Here is a 16140-nt window from a genome sequence, read left to right on the forward strand (position 1 = left end):
CGGCGGGGCGGCGGCGGGCCCGGCGGGAGCCGGCACTGCGGCGGCCGGCCGCGGGCTACCGGAGGCCCTGCCCTTGCGGCCGCGGCCGGATTGCGGCACCTCGGGAGGTGCCCGCATCCCGCGCCCCGCCCCGAGCGGGCCGAGTGCGGCGCCGCGGGGCCCCGCGCCCGGGCCAGGCTCCCCGCGCCCAGGTTCCCTCATGGGGTGTGTGTTCTCGGAATGTGTTTCCTTTTTCAAACGAATCTGGAAATCTGGCCGCAGCAAGAGGGGTTCCTTGGTAAAACTGCAGCCTTACAATAGAATGGGGATATTGTTGTCTGTAGAGAAAGGGCATCGGGGTAGGGAAGGAGGAGCAGTGCCATTCCCGAGGGAGAGCTAGAATTTTTTTTCTTTCCCCCCCAGATCGGGAAACCTCCGTTCTTTTCCATAGTCATCGCCTGTTGATTTCTTTCTGGACCCTTTTGCAAAAACCTTCCTGCCTTTAACTTGGACTTGGGATCTAGGAAAGTGACAGTCTTATCCTGGGGGGCTTGGGGGGGGGGGGGTTTCCTGGAGCTGTGCTATTCCTAACAGTTGGATCAGATGGCTTCTTGGGAAGATCAGTTCAAGCTCAGTATTTGGGGAGAATTTAGCACTAGGATTCTTAAATCTATAGAGGTCTGAGGATATAGGACCTTTCAAACTGTCAGGTTACTTTTTTCTCTTTTTAAAAATTGAGTGCATTCTCAGTCTTAGATGCGGGTGGTAAAGCTGATTTAATGAGTTTCACAGTTTATCAGGTTTTAAGGTGAAGCATGACTTACAAATGATGGAACTGCAAATGTTTTGAGTATCCTGAATTTTCACCAATTTCTATCAAACGTCAGATGCCTCAGTTTGGGTTTTTTTTACGGGGTTGGGACAGTGTGTCTCAAATCAGCCTAATGTATCAGAATGTAGATCAGTGTACTTTAAAGCCAGGGGCTGTCAAGGTTTATGTAATCAATTTATTACTTTATAATCTTGTTACATTGCTTCCCAAATTTATAAAATCATTCCCTTAAGGAAATCTGTCTTCAGCGTCTGCTTAAATATTTCTTCTGGAATTGGATTCCTGAGGAGGAATGTACTATACAAGTGGTGATTTAAGCATACCAATTAGACAAGTTTCCTTTTAAAAAAATACGTATTGATTCTTTTATTCAACTATCTTATTGTCCCTCTTAGGAAAACATGACATTCCCATTTTACAGAACTAGAAATGAGAGAAATTACATGACATTCCCAAGGTCACACATTAAAGCAGTGTAGTAGCTGAAAAATTAAGTGTATGGTGCTAACTTCTTTTACCTCTTCAAGGTTTTCCAGGCAGGGAACTTTGAATGTCACCTTTCTATTTTTTTAAATCTGCACAATCAGTTTTTGTTGTTTTATTTTATGCACAGAAATGGCTCTCACCCTATTAATATTTTACTATTTAAAGTAAATTTTTCAGTATTGTTGCAATAAGATCAATTAGTTTAAAACATACAGGAACCCAGAAGTTATCCTAATTTTTATTTTTCTAGAACAGAAATATAAATTGGGACTTTATGTTCAAATTTAATCCCATAATCCTCAAATAAAGGCTTTTATATGTCCTTATTAAAATTGAAGGGCTTTCATGATATTTTTACTGGTCACAGGAAATAATGTTCATCTAAACCTTACTATGGGTGTTTCTGTCATATAGAAAGTGAAACTAAGTGGAAAAAAAGTTACTTATTTTTGGAGATGATTGAACAGCCATGGTTCTAAGCATTGGTATAAATGAGGCACGATGTCTTCCCTGTAGCAGCTTGTCTGAGCCTAAGAGCTCACTCAGTACGCTGCCCAAGAAGAAAAGGGCACAAGTGAACTTTCCACATGGCCAGAATTTTAGGAATTAAAAACATAGATGAGGAACTCTAAAGACCTATTTTAACTGCATGTGCGCTGTTTGCTTAACAGCCAGAAGATAGAATTTTTAGCCAGATGCTTTTATAATAAAATATAATTTAGGTACTTCTCAGTGTATGTGTGTGCAGGTAAATTCTTAGAGCAACGTCGGTGGAAAAGTTACTTGAGTAGATTCTAGCAGTTTTGAAGATAAACTTAACCTATGATCATTTATTCATGGCGCCTTTGTGTGTCTATTTTCAGGGCCCTGGGTTCAAGGGTAGCAATAGAAAAATGAATAAAAACCAGTGACTGCCTTTAGGAGCTTACAGGCTATTGGGGGCACTGAAGTAAACAGTAACAGTAGGATCCAGCGAATGCTGTGGTGAGGCATAGGCAAAACCCTGCAGAAGCACAAAGATGGGGGCAGGGAACAAGCTGACTTGGGAATGCTTTACAGAGGAGGTGACATTGAACGGGTCTTAAAGTACAGGTAGAGTTCCCAGGCAGAGAAAAGGGGAAAGTGCTCAGAGGGTTCAGGGAGGATGAGAAGACAAGGTTAAGTGGTGGAGGAAGAACTGAGATCCAAGTGGATGGAAGGGAGATGAGGAGGTAAAGACAGTGCAGCTGTTTTTTTGTTTTTGTTTTTTTTTTTAAGAATATGGAAAGGAAGGAAGAGGAATGGGGCAGGAGTTTGGGCATGGAGAGGGAAGTGTTTCGGTATTTTGTTTTTGTTTGCAAAGAGCTGGTGTAAAGTCTCTCAGACTTACTAGCCTCACGAGAGCACTGGACATGTGTTTTCTGCTCTGGATTATCTGGAACTACATTATTCACACTGGATGGTTTCCTCATCTATTTTTCTGTAAGTCTGCTTTGGGTCGAGGCCTTATATCCTATGGGAAACCATTTCTTGCCCATGGTAGGGGAGGAACCTGTCTAAAGAGGATTCCTGCTGTACCTTCCCTGAACATTTATTTCTCTGCTGCTTCCAGAGCCTCCTGAGATTCTGCTTTGGCACCTCCAGCATTTGGCTTCTGCTCAGGTAGGCTCTTCCATAACAAATCAGGCCTGGCCTCTTTCTCTCTCCTTACTTGTTGTATTGTACCCTCCAAAGTGCTGCTATGTGGCTAATCAGCAGTTACTTCAAAGTCTGTCACAGACCACAGATCACAAGTCTGTGATGTTTTAAGTTTGCAGTGTCTTCAGGTTCAAAGCAGGATTGGGTCTGTCTGTCTGTTTACATACATACCCCCTCAACTACATATTGGCTGGAAATGTAGGTTATGAAATCTGTGCTCCAGAAGTGTAGGTTACAGGTCATTTAAATGATCAGATCATAGCCCCACTGGGCCTCAGTTGCTCATTTGTTGATATGCAGTTATTTTTCTCAAACTTAAAAGTCTGTCAGCTCCTCGAAGGCAGAGACCACTTCTTTGATTTCAGCATCCCCAGACCAGTCTAATGCCTCATGCGTAGTTAGGATACCCAAGTGGTGTCTCGATGAAGAAACTTCAAAAATCTAAACTTATTTTGTTGATTTTATCAACCTATTAATAGAAACTGTACCCATTTTAATACAGCTGGGCTAAATTTAAATTGTTTTTCAATCATAGAATTTTGGAACTAGAAGCAAATCTTTCACTTGATCCTAGCATGTAGTAGATGCTCAGGAAATGTTTGTTCCTGTCCTGTGTATTTCTGGTCTGAGTGAATGGCACCACTTGCTACCACTGTCCGTTAGAATCATTCTGGATTTCCCTCTTTGCTTTGCCCCCCATGCATTGAGTTCTGAGATTCTACTTCCTAAACATGTCTCCTCCATTAATCCTCATCATCACTGCCCACATACTGGCTGCCTTCATTTTTAGGTCATTAAGTGATCATTTACCTGGAAACATTTTCAGTTGTCTCTTTACCTGTCCCCCAGCTCTAGTCTTGCCCTAACAGGTTGGTCTTCACTTTGCTACCAGAGTAGTTTGTATAACTGTCATCTCTGATTGCCATTCCCCTGCTCAGGATTCTTCTTTGGCTTCTTTTTTTTTAAAGATTTTATTTATTTATTTATTTGAGAGAGAGAGCACATACACATGAATTGGGGGTGGGGAGGGAGGGAAATGAAGAGGGAGAGGCAGACTCCCCACTGAGCAGGGAGCCCCACGCAATGCAGGGCTCGCGCTCCATCCCAGGACCTTGGGATCATGACCTGACCTGAAGGCAGACGCTTAATTGACTGAGCAACTCAGGTACCCCCTTCTTAGTGGCAGCTTTCGTTTGTTCATTTAATAATATGTATCTATATATTTTGGGTAGATGCTATACTCAGTCGGCCCTAGGTTACAGAGTGCAATAAAATGGACATGGGCCTTACACAGACTGAAGTTATCATTTAGTTGAGTGGGGACACAGATTATTACTCATGTAACTATATAACTGCTGTGATAATGGCTCTGCTGGGAAAGGAATGGCGCTGTGAGAGGGCATGGGAGCTGGTGTGCAGGGGTGTGGGGAGGGGAAGGACATACTCAGGAGGGTGACCTTTCAGCTGGGCCCTGAAGCCCTCTGGTAAGGGCTTGTCAGACCCAAGGAACTGCAGCTGATTTGCTTGGAATACAAGACCCTTGGGGTATCTGGCCCCTGCCTACCTGTCTGATCTCATCTCCTATGCTCTATATGTATTATTGTCCCAGTCACACTAAGCTCTCTCAGGTCTCTTTTCTGAAAAGCCTCTTCCCCATCATTGCCAATTTCAATTTGTAGCTCAAATAAGAAAATGAATTTCTCTGAGATGCCTCCTATGAACTCCCCAACGTAGGTTTTGGGGAAAGAACACCTCTTGTAGCATATCTGTCCCTATAAGAGATTATACAGACCTTGTGGCAGGGATCTTCCTAGTATGTCTAGTAGAGGCATTTAGGGGCAGCTTGATGGGCCTATTAGGGGATATCAGTGTAAGGTGGGAAACTAAGTATATAACCCCCCTCAAATATCAGACTGTCCTAGGAGGAAGGCCAGTTCTGAAAAGTTGGGGGGAAAATGGTGGATGATATTGAGCCTACTTGCATCTTGCTAATATATATTATCCCACTTAGCCTTCATAATAACTGTCTTAAGGTGGTGATTATCTTTGTTTTATAGATTAGGATGTGCCTATTTGTAGAAGTTGAGTCACTTGCTGGGCTCCAGGTTCTGTGGTACTCTTTCGACTGTGCTATGATGCTGTGGCTCATGTTTGCTGAATAAATGAATTTTGATCATTTGAAAGTGCACTTCTATGGTGAGGATAATAAGAAAGGTTGACCCTGTGGTAGTTTGAAATGCTGAATCTTAGGATGCTCTCCCAGCTCCTCTCCGATGTTCCCTCCCCCTCTGTATACACACCTCTTAGGCCATTATATTGTCTTTATATTGCGTAGCTAGGGGAAAACGTTCGAATAATAAATTGAACTGGATTTAATACATATTCATCCATGTTGGCTTTTCTTTATTAGAGAAATTACATTTTAGATAATGTAAGTTTTACTTTTATAGTATAACTTATTTAGATAAAGTTCATTTCAGACTTAGGTCGGGATACTAACAAGTATTCGTGGAGAGAGTATGAAACTAGAACGTACTGTATTTATGGATCTCTTTTTAAAATAGTCATAATATTCTAGCCTTTTAGTTAGCAGTGGACAAAAGCAGAGCAATTGAATTTAAAAATAAAGTTTAGCTTCCTGTTTTAGTTCATTTTCTACAGGTGAAACAGTTTCTCTTTATTGGCATAAAGTATTATGAGGGCTACTGAAGAAATTTGGAATGAGAATATTCATATAGTCTCAGTTCCAGGGCTTGATTTTGTCCTTTGCGCTCCTATTTTATATGTATTTGCTAATCCTCTTGTGAAGGAAAATGCTTTTTCGGAAACAAATGGAGAGAATGTAATTTGCAAAGTATATTAAAATTGCAGTGTGGGAAAGGATACAATTTTTAAGCAGAAAATAGAACCTCCCTAAATTTATCTGAATTACTTGCTTGGTGTTGGCTGTTCTGTGCCACTGGCTGTTCTTGCCATCACAAAATTGTATGTAAGCTCTAAGGTGAAGTTATTTTTAAGGTGCTGTTCCATTTTTACGTGATCAGTAAATATCTCAGTCTGTCTTTTGACTAGTTATTTGCCTGTAACTTCCTTTCTTAAAAAGCAGTTTCAAAAAACCTTTAATGGAATTGTTTGTTAATATTAAGTGGTGCTAGGGAACTTCCTCCATTTAATTGATCGCTGGGCTAGGTAACTAGCATAGCATATCAGCATTGGAAGAACACAAGAATTGTCAAAATTGATTTATTTTAGTGCTATTTCCCTGGGAACTAGAAGGGCCTAGGTAAACGGGAGGCATTGTATTGTTGCACGAAAAAATGGAGGGCCCAGAATCGGTGGGACCTGGAGTCCAGCCCAGGCAGCTCTTAGCTAGGTGTAGGACTGGGGCAAAGGAAGTCCTTATCCTCTTTGGCCCTGCTTTCTCATCTGTGAAATGGGTATGATATTTCCATTATATTGCTGGTTGTGTGGAATAAGTGATGAATCAAATGTAGAGTTCAGTACTGACATAGATTGCCAGTTATTACATTGTTTACCCTTTTTGAGACCTGCATTAAAACAAAACTGGAATTCTAAAATGAACAGTTGTGGCAGTGAAAGACATTTTTAAAAAAATTTGAAGTGAGACAGAGTCAGTTGTGGTTTTGCTATAGGACTGGACTCATTTCTATATACACCTATTTAGGTTTGTAGTAGGTTTTTAGGAAAGTTGTATGGGTGATAGATCTAATCTAAGTCAAAACAAAAATTGGTGTTTTATGGAACTTTAAAGTGGACAGCGAACTTTTTAAAATTGGTTTAAATTCTCTAATTACCTTATTTCTTTGTGGCTTTCATGTTGTACCTAAAGAGTTTTCCTCTTCTGTTTAGACCTCTTAGCAGCTCTATGATTAGAAGCTGCTTCTGTGCATTTTTAACTCTTTAATGACACTTTAATTAAACTTAAGTATAATTCAAAGATAGATAAGTGATGAATTGAGTATGGCAAGTTTTCCATTAGTTCTGAGAAAGTAAGAGTCCATTATAGTTGCCTAGATGGTAAGCCATTGGGTGTTTTTCAGGATCAGCCTTCTTAACCCTACTAACTTATCTCACGTCTACCCCAAATCATAACTTCACCCAAACTGATGGTTTCCTTTCCGAAGCCAGCCAGCCATGTGCATGCTCTGCTGCCCCTGTTTCCCCCACTTTCAGGAGTGGTGTTCCACTGCTCCCTCTTGAAGGGTAAGCTCTGGTCTATGGGCTGCCCTGTCCTTGGGGATCCTGCCTTCTTAGTGTCCTCTACTCTTCCTTTGGCACACCTCACCCAGGCTAACCTGTGTAGTTATTTATCTTTTTACGTGTAGATAGCTTATTTGTAAGGTTATAATGGACAGAGACTGTGTTGTATTCTACACAGTTAGGGCTCAAATATTTGCTAATGAAAATAGACTGTGTTCCTCTTCCTTCCTCAGCCTGAAGGAATTGCATACCTTGTCCCTCAGGGAAGCAAAATATTTCCTTGAATATGTCTTGTTTATTAAGATGACATAAGTAGGTTTTAGACAATATATTTTTAGGGAAATTAGTCTTTTCATAGATCTCAGTGGAAAAGGAAACTGAATATTGTACAAAAAGTCAAAATTTTAATAAACTGTCTTTTTTAGATTATAAAAGCAGCACACATTCATTGCCAAAAATTTGAAAAGAACAGAAAAGCATAAAGAGAAAAAAATTCTATAATCTTACCAACTTAACATTTAGGTATTTTTAAAATATATATGCAGACAAATTATATGCTTTTAAAAAAAAATTGAGATCGTGCCATGAAATTTGGTATATGAATTTTTTTAACTTAACATTTTATTGTGAGAATTTCCCCATGAGATTAAAAAGCCTCAAAATATGACTGTATAGTGTTAATGTTAGGTGTACTTTGATTTAATTGTTTTCTTATTGCAGACCTTTAGATTATTTCTAATTTTTTGAATATGTAAATATCACTGAATTGTTGACTATAAAAATTTTTAACATCTTTATTTCTTTAAGACATAATCTAGTAGTGAGATTATTAAATCAAAGATAGTAATTATTTTAAGGCTCTTGATATATGTATTGCCACATTGCTTTTCAGAAATTTCAGAAATAAAATAATTTGCAGTCTTAATATAAGAGAATCTCAAATGAGTTAGTCTTTTAAGTCAAAGTCAGTGTAATGTTAGGTACCAGTATTTTTGTTTATGGGTTAGTTTATTTTTTTCTGTTCCAGTATTCTTTTTTGACCATTTTTTAATGACCATTTTCATCACAATATCAGCAGGGAAAGAAAAAGATGACAGAGAGTGAAAATGCGTTTTGATAGGATTAATAAAAGTTTGGAAGAAAGATTTAGATGATTAAGTTTTTAAATTCTCCAAACTTCCAACTTATATTGTCTTCCTGGCAACAAGGAGTAATTGCGGTTAGTTTTATGTATTTTGGAGTAACTTCTACATACCAGCTTTTGCTTAAGTCATTATTTATTATGTGAGCGCTTTATACCAGGGCTGTCACCAAAACTGGTGACACACTTAGCATTTTTCATCATTTTAGCAAGAGGCAGATTCTGTTTAGGAATTCAAACTTATTATCTGCACTGCTAGTCCAGGTTTTGTGGCTTGGATGTTAACCCCTTTTGCTTTACAAATAATTAGTACTACTCTACATCAGTTAATAAATCGCCTGACTCCTGGATACATTAAAATTCTGTGATAGATCCTGGAACATGGCTTGTTTCACTTAGAGAAAATAAAGATGACGTAAACCAATGCTTCATGAGATCGATCTGCACTGGTGACCCAGTCCCTGCCTGGAGAGCCGAGCAGTCCTTTCAGTCTGCCATTCCTGGTCACCTCAGTTGCCCCCAGTCCATTAAAATTGACCGCTTGGAAGAAAACTTATAGAACATACTTCAGGAGGCAGTTACTTTCCCTTGGAAAATACTTTCCTAGACATTTGGAGGTACAGTTTTACCTCTTTGGACATTTCTCATAATAAATAATTTAATCTTTTAATTTGTAGTTCCCATCTTGAGTCCACCCAGTGAGTGCAGCCTGATAACCACATAATCTACGTGATAACCACATGGTAATATTCAGCCCATCCGGTGAAAAGTTCTGGATCCTTCCATAACTTAGGACCTCTTGACCTATTTGTGGTTTCTTCATCTTTGATTTATGGCTTATATTGGTAACTCCTAGGGGGAGGAGTGCTGTTCTAGAAATGTGGAATATTGTTTATTTTGGATAGAGGGAAGAGCAGTGGCAACTGTATGTAGGATTGTGTTTATTTTGCTTGACCAGGAGGTTGTTGATACTCTCAGAGGATTTAGTCTACTGTCTTCCTGTCAGCCTATGGGTATCTTTGAAATTTTAGCAGTAAGATTGGGGTGGTAGAATTCATTGGGAGAGTGTTCGTTCCTTTACTTCCATTAGTTTTTCTATAAACATGCAGTTTAGTCTAGTATTTTCCATGAGTAAAAATTACAGTTTTCATTTTTGGTATTTGTAAAAGATACCAGATAATTTCCGTATGTAGGAAACTTAAACGCAGTTTTAGTGTGGTTTTGCAAAAACTCATTTTTCAGTTATCTGTATTAGAGGGAGAGCATTGGCACAGATATATTTTTTTAAAGCATTTAATTTGGGGGGAAATTTTTGCATATTTAAATATTGGTGGTCTGATTTTAGGAAATTTATAATATCCTCAATAAAATGTAGAGAAACACATGGCCCTTTTTGTTCCACTCCTCTACTTTCTCATGCCAGTGGATTGGCCATGCAGAGCTACCTTTGTTTGGTGTGCTATTTTGTCCTCCCCTAGAGGTGTGAGTAGGAGACATTTGTTTGATATATAGACCACACTGCAGTGGTGATGATGTCAGTGAAAGTCTAAGTGAATTTTGACAAGAATAACAGGGTGATTTCCAAATTGACAGTAGATTTAATCGAGGCTGGTCTACAACTGTTTTCAGCAGCTTGCAAAATGTGTGTAGGGCCACCCACACTTCCTTCCTCTTCTCCAGCGACACCCGCACACTTCAGTTTGCTTCTCTCTTTAGTTGGGAGAACATCAGTATATTCTTGCAACATATACTGGTGGTTGTTTCTCAAACATGAATTTCCATATTATAAACACTTTTGACTAGTTGGCCTATTTCATTTAGGTCCAGCCCAGTTATATGCATGTGTGAACATATGCTAAATAAGATTGCTTTAGAATAGCCTAATTTGGTGGTTTTGCTGTTTTTAAAGATGGCATCTTTGTTATGTGTCATTAAAAATACCCATTTACAAGAACTCAGTGTGTAGGAAAATGTTCATTATATAAAAAGGAGGAAAAAGTCATCTCAAACTTCATATACAGTATCTTAGCTTTGTAAAGAAATATAGGTATGGGGTGCCTGGGTGGCTTAGTCGTTAAGTGTCTGCTTTCGGCTCAGGTCATGATCCCAGGGTCCTGGGATCGAGCCCCGTATCGGGCTCCCTGCTCCCCAGGAAGCCTGCTTCTCCCTCTGCTGCTCCCCCTGCTTGTGTTCCCTCTCTCACTGTGTCTCTCTCTGTCAAATAAATCAATAAAATCTTAAAAAAAAAAAAAGTAGAAACGTAGGTATAAAGGATATATACTAATAGCTAAAGAGAGGACATCTTAGATGAAATTACGGGTGATTCCCCACCCCACCCCCCTGTATTGTGCTTTCCTGCATTTTCCAGATTTTCTAAAGTGAATTTGTATCAACTCTTTTTGTAGAGAAAACACTTTTAAAGTGTTTGTAAACCTCTTTTCCTTCTCTCTGTGACTGTGTCTGTCTATATTCCATTTTATAAAAAAATTTATGTCTGGGCATATATGTAGAAAATAATTGGGAAGGCTGTGTACCAAACTGTTAACAGAGATTGTCACAGAGAGTAGAATAATGGATGATTTGTAAAAAAAATTCTTTTTACCAGTTTATGTGTTCTAATTGTTTATTTTCTTATATTGTACAGGTATTTCATAACTTCATAATAGAAGCAAAATACTAAAACAAAGGAAAGTGATATGTCAAGTGAAAAAAGCAGGCTACAAGATATAAAGTTATGTATAGAATGATCACTCCTTTGTAAAATAAAATAAGGAAGAAGCTGTATATAAGTATTTGCAGAAAGATCGCTGAAATATTGATAGTGCTTACCTTCAGGGGTAGGACTATGGGATGCCTTTTTATTCTTTCTACTTCCTAGTCTGTATTTTCCAGATTTTCTGTAAGAATATATTACTTTTAGGGGGAAAAAATGTAAAGGAGCATTTAATTCTTTTTGAAAAGGCAGATTTGAAAGAAAGTCATCTTGCTATCATTTTAAAAACAAATACTTAGATTTTGTGGGATGTTTTATTGAAAAATCATCAGACTTTCATGCCCAACTAGAGCTACTATTTTCTTTATATTACAGTCGTACATCAGTCATTTTCAATTTAATACACTTTAGGAAACTGAACAGCTCAGTGAATTCATTCCATTCTCTTGAAGTAGGGTGGAAGAATTTCTACTCGGATGAGGGAGAATACCATCATTTTAACAATGATGGTGGTGGTAGCTAGTGTTTCTTGCTTACTCTGTGCCAGGCTTCATTCTAAACACTTTTCCTATACTAACTCATTCAGTTCTCACCACAACCTATGAAGTTGTACTCTTACTATTAATATTTTCTAATGAGGAAACTGATCATACAGAGAGGTCAGGTTTTGCTGAGGTCCCGTGGCCAGTGTGGTAGGTGAGGTCAGATTCAGATACAGTTGCTGGCGCTCAGACCCAGTGCTGAGCCACGCTGCCTGCCTTACCTAGGGACTGGCTGGTGGAAAGAGAAGCAAGGAAGGGTAATGTCAGGAGCTACCATATCCCACTTGGAGCTGAAGGAGCAGGTAGCATTCCAGGGTTCACATGTCTCTAGAGGTGGGCCTGTGCCCATGACCTTGCTGGCGCTATTTATGAGCTTCATGATTACCTGGATGCTTACCTTTAGTGTGTTGTGTAAATTGCTTTGGCCTAGTGTGAATGTTTAGGCCTTTCAATATTTGTGGGATATTTTAGTGTTATGGAAAGGACTGTAAGGCCACCTCAGCCAAGGACTCTTACCATGCCACAGACTTTGATGTCAGTGATCCGTTCACATTCTCTGTGTTCATAGTGATAGTTTCTTTTTTACTATCGAATGGAAAGCCTCTGGTATGAAGGTGTTTTATGTGTTCCCAGATGCTGGCATGGTAATTGATTTCTGCTGGCCTGCTAGAAGATCATGTGTTGTAAAGGTTGCCCTCCCTGGCTGTGGGAGTGAGTGTTTCATGAGCCGTCAAGGGTTCCTGCAGGCAAGCTGGGCTTGGAAACCAGGCTGGGCAGGATTGGAGCTGCCCACCGCTGCTGATTGGGCAAGTCAAGCCTCATTGTGCCTAGCTTGCATGCTCTTGGTGATGATCCATGAAATGTGGATTTGGTGCCTCTTACAACCCAGGAAGCATTTAGAAAATGGCGAATCATCTGTTCATGATTATTATTTCCTCCTGCTCCTAGTGGAAAAATCTGTCTGACCGGGCTACCTGGAACAGTCTCTGTGTATCTGTTACTGTTAAATTCCTGTTCACTCAAGATCCTCTGAATGGGTTTTAATTCACATAGGGCATGGGAGAGGAGACTGGGTCACTAAGGACAAATTTGCCATTTTTATATGTTTGTCTGGATAATTTGACTTTAAGCAAAGTTAAATAGAACTAAACTAAAATTGCGTCCTGTATTTTCTTTTAGGAAAAAGAAGCTGCTAACGAAACCGTGGTAACAAGGATTATTCAGTATGCGGTTTGCTGGGTATGTGCTGGAGCCATTACAGAGTCACCTGCACTTTATATAAGCCACATCTTCACATTTGGCATTGATGTTCAGAATGACTTTTGGTCACTGGAAGATCCTCAGAGATCAAAAAACAATTTAGTTATTTCCTATGCTAACACAAAATGCACTTGATGGTAGGATTGCACAGTGGGCTAGTACTTAAAAAGATGTTCACTAACAAGGTTATTTTTCCTTCCAACCTTCAGTTAATCATAATGTCCTGTTTTTAGGTATATAATTATAGTTCTATAGACCCTGGAAAGGGATATGTGTACAAAACAAAGGACAAAAAGAGTAAATTTCTTGATAGTTAAAGTGATTATTATTTCATTCCAGAGTAGTCTCATTGTGAAGAGACCTTATTAGATTCTTTCCCATGAACTCACTAGTAGATTAAAAACTGTTTTCATTGTACCTTTTTGCTGGTACTGTTCTGGGAAGAGAAACCTCAAAGTGTTAGTTGTGATTGTTTCTGGGTGTCGGAGACCCTAAAAAAAGACTTTCCTTCCTCATCTGTCTACACAATTTTTACTTTCGTAATAAGGCAAATTAAAACTGGGAAAACCTAATTAATTTAATTAAAATTTAATTAAATTCAGATTTATTTCTAAAATCGGGTTTATATGCCACTTTATAAGAATATATCTAAACTAAAGTGATAGATGAAAAAAACAAATAGGGGCACCTGGGTGGCTCAGTCATTAAGTGTCTGCCTTCGGCTCAGGTTGTGATCCCGGGGTCCTGGGATCGAGCCCCACATCGGGCTTCCTGCTCAGCGGGAAGCCTGCTTCTCTCTCTCTCTCTCTCTCTGTCTCCCTCTGTCAAATAAATAAATAAAATCTTTAAAAAAACCAAACAACAAAAACCACAAATATTGTATAACTTGGGGGTGGCCTGAAATTGTTTTGAAAGCTTAAGTTGCATTTACAAGCTTGTACAGTAGAAACATAGACTCAGGTAGAATTTTAAGGATAATTACTGCCCTTACAATTAATCAAAATTAGAGATTTAAAGATAGTTTTCTGCCCCCTGAAGTTAGCTTAGAGTTTCTATTTTTGAAAATTAAATATGCCGAAATTAAACTTTCTTTTGGGGAACTATCCAATTAAAGCAAGATCTTTTCACTCAGATTTCCCTGTTAATCTTACCATTAAAATTAATAGCTCAGATGACATGGTAATATGGAAGAAATTTGCTTTTTCTCCAACACCTGTACATATTACTGGTTTCTTATTTTAAAAATCTTTATAGAAACAGGATTAACTTAGTTTGGTTTTGAAATTAGTTTGTAGAAACGTGTAGCATAGTTGTTAAAAGCAGAGACTTTGAGGTCAGGTAGCCCTGGGTTCAAATCCTAGCTCTTTTACACACTGGCCTGGTAGCCAACGACAAGTGACCTACCATTTCTGTGCCTCAGAATGGGGCTAATAATCCCTATTTCTGAGGGCAGTTGTAAGGATTAAATGAGGATGACATAAAGCATTTGGTATATGAGTGACATATTATACTTCCTCAGTGAATGGTAGTTTATATTTATAGTAATTACTAAAATATAAAAAAACATTAAACATATTAACATTGGCTTTTTAAGCTTTTTCTCTCTCTCTCTATGTATATATATTGTGGTGACCCCAGATATGTGTTTCAGATCATTTCATTTTGTATGTGAGAATGACTTTATTCCTCTTTTATAGTTGGTACTTTAACTCACCAGATATTATCCTAAATGTAACATCATTTAGAGTGCTTAAATGTTAAAGAAAGTGAGCTTTGAAATAAGAATTCAGTTTGAATCTTAGTAGCACTTTGATTCATTCTGCACAAATATGTATAGTAGGCTTTTTTTTTTATTTTTAAAATTTTTTTAAGAGATTTTATTTATTTATTTGACAGAGAGAGACAGCGAGAGAGGGAACACAAGCAGGGGGAGTGGGAGAGGGAGAAGCAGGTTTCTTGCTGAGCAGGGAGCCCCATGCGGGGCTTGATCCCAGGACCCTGGGATCATGTCCTGAGCGGAAGGCAGATGCTTAACAACGGAGCCACCCAGGTGCCCATATAGTAGGCTTTTAATAAATGCTAGCTTTTCTTCGGTTCTTTTAAGCAAAAATGAGATTTAAAGAAATGTAATAGTAGAGCTTTAAAATAAAAAAATGACCTCATTTTATGTACAATTTACTTTTTTTGGTTATTTTCATCTAAGTGGGAGTAGATAATGTAAGTACTATTCTTAATAAAACAACTGGAAACATGCAGTAGAAAAGGTTTCACAGAAGGGAGGGGTATGCACACAGGACAGAGCTAGTCTTGGGAGATGGCTGTATTCCTCGTTGGATTTTGCTATAATTCTGTTAAATTTTGGTCAGAAAAAATAATGGGAATTGAATTTGTGAGATTTAAAGTGATATCTTAATTTGTATAATTTTATACATTAGTTTTTCTGAGGGTCATTTATAAGAGCCTGTTTCTGTATTTAGAGTTCATAAAGGTTTAGAATTTTAAATGCCATGTGAGATACGGTCTTTAAAACCAAATGGTCCTTAAGATGGTTTAAGAATGCATGGTTGTTCATTGTTGAAATATAATCAGATCATGGTGGGTTGTTTGAGAGTTGGAAAACTGTAATAAAGATAAGCATAACTGAGAAGTACAAAGAGTGAGTCCCAGTCAGTCGGCAAACATTAAGCACCTACTGTGTGCTTAGCTAGGCACTAGTGTGACAAGAAGAGCAATAATCGCCGTGTAAACATATTGAAAAGAAGTTGAATTTCAAAATTTAATAAACTGTTGATTACCTGTATATGTTAAACACTGTTCAAGGGATGGTAGAAGGGAAAAAAAAATAGAACCTTAGAGTCCTCAGAACTTCACAGTCTTAGGATGAGGATGGCATATACAAAAACCTATAGAATAAGACCATACGGGTGTCCCGAGCTGCTGTTGGAGATACGGAGTAGGGAAGGTAATTCCAGCTGGGAGAGTTAGAGGAGGCCTCACTAAAGGGATCTGTTTGTGCTTACGGGAAATAGTGCTAGCTTTGGAATAACAGGAAAAGGTTGTTGGGTTTCTGTCCAAATGTTTATTCCATTTTCCCTTTTTTGTCAGTTCTTTCCTTGTTTTTTAAGACACTAAATGAAATTACTTTTGCAAGATGGTTTTTTTTCAACAGAGTTTATCAAACTTGCCAGTTTCCTTATTTCTGACATCACCAAAAACTTGTTTCAACTAATTTTTTTCAGTTTGCAAAATTTAATATGGCATTTAAATTCGCAGCCTTTATAACATAAAC

The 16140-nt window shown here is 38.5% G+C and overlaps 1 protein-coding gene across 2 annotated transcripts in view; it reads left to right on the forward strand.

Moving 5' to 3' along the window:
- Positions 1-16140, forward strand: part of SNRK (SNF related kinase) — a 57026-nt gene that overhangs the window by 766 nt on the left and 40120 nt on the right. The window contains exons 2-3 of one of the 2 annotated variants that reach the window (XM_032409117.1): positions 2889-2938; positions 12771-12830. The gene's annotated coding sequence lies outside the window, so the exon portion shown is untranslated. The remainder of the gene's footprint in view (positions 1-2888; positions 2939-12770; positions 12831-16140) is intronic. The other variant, XM_032409118.1, reaches the window with a different exon arrangement.

Source organism: Phoca vitulina, unplaced genomic scaffold (assembly GCF_004348235.1).
Source record: "Phoca vitulina isolate PV1807 unplaced genomic scaffold, GSC_HSeal_1.0 scaffold10, whole genome shotgun sequence".
Taxonomy (NCBI): domain Eukaryota; kingdom Metazoa; phylum Chordata; class Mammalia; order Carnivora; family Phocidae; genus Phoca; species Phoca vitulina.